The following is a 3,120-nucleotide window of genomic DNA, read 5'->3' as shown; positions in this document are numbered from 1 at the left end:
TTCCAGACCTCTCAAAGCGCTGTACACTATATACCACACTCACCTATTCATACACATTCATGATGGCAAAGGGCTTTACAAATGGAAAAGTATTTCATTCATACACATTCACAAGCAAACAAACAAGCAGCTGCAGATTTACAGGATTACTGTTTCTTGCTTCAGGTTGAGAAATACATCTTTCTGTCTTATATTTAGTTCCATTGGATGTGTATATGTATGTTGGTTAAGCAGTCCAAGGACATAATGTCATGGATAAAAAGCAATCCTAAATTGTGAGATGTAAAAATGTCAGAGATGTGTGACTCTTGGCCCGGAAGAAACTGGGAGCAAGGGGCCAGGGGTGAGGCAATGGTCCAATGTTAAGGTCCAGGTTCAGGCGAAGTTCACCCGGTAGTACCCTGGCTGCCATCGCAGCGCCAGGTGGCACCATGGGGGGTCAGAGGTCGGACACAGTTCAGAAACTGCTGACCTCGCCGTGACTCTGCACTGACCTGATTGTGTGCAGCTCTCCTCCAGCCTGGGCTTTCTCATCGCCCCCTCTATAAACCTGCGAGAGGAGAAAGAAGGGAGGAGGGAGGGGGGGTGGATAAGCAGTGGAAGGAAGCTGGAGAGGAACTATTAAACCTGCGCACACACTGAATGGCCAGCATTGTTGCGTGCTGCGGGAGGAGGCGTGGATTTATGGGGCTGGGCCTGATTGGGTTGTAAACTTGACGAGGTGGGCTCACGGCCGCAGCCACTCTCTCTCTCTGTTGGCCCTATTCTCCTCCCAAAATGCCTCGGTGCATGCACTGGGCAAGGGTGATGCTGGGGTCAAGGGGGGCTGCAGCAGGACTCCTCAGGCTTGTAAATGCTCTGACAGGGGTGGGAATTCAGAGACCCCCATTCAGTGACCAAAAAACCCAGGTCAGGGGCCAAATAGCTGAGTTAGCAACAGCTGTTTTCAACACTAGTTGAAGTTCTTACATCAACTCGGATATTTCAAATAAGGTAGCTTTGCTGTTTTCCTCCGCCCTTCATCTCAATCCTACTCCTCAAACTTGGAGAATCCATCTCCATGAACCTGCAGATGGTCATTTATTGGGGATTGATTTGCGCTTCATAGGGTTATAAACCTAAGAGAGTGCACTGTCTAGGCACAGATGTAGCTTTTTGGGGTGGTGGTAAAATGCAGGAGTCCATAAAAGCTCTAGCTGCACACTTCATTCACTCACACATCCGTTTGGAACCATTGTTTATCTTTCCAGTTTCTCATACTAGATGTTAATCATCATTTAGACTTCAAGTAAATAAGTCCTATGCTTCATGTTAAATTCTGTTTTGTAACCTGCAATCAAGGAATGTTTTGCCTCCATGGCTCCTCCTTTGTTCACCTCTGGGCTGACCTGGCTCTGTTGCCCGGTTTAAACTCGTCCCCGACCCCCGCTACATTTGCTCCAACCACACAGCTGACCAATAGCTGCAGAGCAGGTCCCCTCTGGGGTTATCAGGGTCCTTTGGTGACTACGTCTGTTCCGTGGTTAATCATTACCAGCTGGGGATGGCACTTTCTCTCCTCAACTTTGCCCCTGAGTGGTTTCACTGACTGCATCTACATGCAATTCTCAGTTTTTTGGGGTAAACTTTAACCATCATTCATTGGGAAATGTACACAATACGCATGAAAATTTGGGTTAAATAAAAAGTGTTATATCTACCATATAATTTTTAGGTTCCATAATGAAAATAATAATAATAAGGAAATGCTGCACAGACATAAAAACAGAAAATATACAATCCAGAAATAGCCAGCTGGAGATAAAAGACAATGAATAAAAGTCTGTAAAAATAAATAAATAGAGACCATAAAACCAATAAAAATAGCCTAAAAGTCTATTGTCCAACTGTATAATCATGTGGATGATGGAAAGTTCTGAAAGAATGATCTAGTTTCACTGGTCACTAATTTGTCATGAAACCTACCTCATAAAGCAGCACCAGCAGCTGCAGGCCTCCTGCAGCACTGCACATTCCAGGCCATGAGGGGGCAGTAGATCCATGCTGGACCTTCATGCTCCCACGTGCCACCTGGACCCAATGAACTCAACACCCATATGGAACTACTTGGCTGGAACCCAGCACATGCCTTTCCTTTGTCCTCACATAACTGGGCTAACTTCATATGCCTGTGTCCAAAAGTCATTCTAGATCAGCAGGTTTTCATTTTCCTGCACAGTGGAGCAGTCAAACACTTGACGCCACTTCAGATCCTTGCCTATGTTTCTTTAAGGTGTTTTTTCTCCTTTAAAATGTATTTCACTGTTAGCCTGAGGGCTGTGTTTGGCAGAAGTGAATGTATAGAGAGGGGGATGAAAAACGAAAGGCCACTAGTAGCCTTTTTTTTTTTTTTTTCACTTTTCCTTGTCTTTTCCCATGGGTGCCCCAGGCTTTTGCACTCCCAACATGGCGTGAGTGCTGCAGAGTGTTTGGGAGCTGCTCCTGCTGCTGACTTACCATGTTTTCTTATCATTTTAGCCTTTAATAATTCATGATTAGCCTAGATTTGATTCAGTGTTCCCTTTATTCTCGCTTGATGCAACTCGCGTTGGCGTTGGACTCGGGGTCAGCCCGCGGAGTGTTTCCAGGTCAGGGAGAAGTGGGTCACGCTGTTCCCAGTGTCAGTGCCTATAACTTCACAGTGTGTGATGACAAAGCCCAACTCCACAGGGATAAACAAGCAAGCTTTTGTGTGGCCCTAATATACGTAGCAAACAGGCCTCTGTAGATATACTACTTTACTCAAAGCTGCGGTAAACCTGTGCTGACATTTCATTAAGTCATTCACTTATTTATTTGTAGATTAATCCCTCGTTTAAAGTCAGTAATGTATCCCAATTTCCTAAAGCTTTAAAAAGCTGCAGACTTTAAGGAGCTTAATTTTATAGAATTTTGGCTTGTTTCAGAGAGGTTTTCACCATGACAAGAGTATGATTTTGAGAGAAACCCTAAATTAGAGATAGAAATGTATTATTAAAAAAGATAAAATTTAAATATATGCCTTTTAATATGTTCTTTTTTTTTTAAACCACATTTACCTTCAATTGTTTAAAAATAACGATTTTATACACACACACACAC

The sequence above is a fragment of the Morone saxatilis genome, unplaced genomic scaffold (genome assembly GCF_004916995.1).
Source record: "Morone saxatilis isolate NCDOM2014 unplaced genomic scaffold, NCSU_SB_2.0 Contig16, whole genome shotgun sequence".
In the NCBI taxonomy this organism is placed as follows: domain Eukaryota; kingdom Metazoa; phylum Chordata; class Actinopteri; family Moronidae; genus Morone; species Morone saxatilis.
This window is presented reverse-complemented; position numbering follows the sequence as displayed.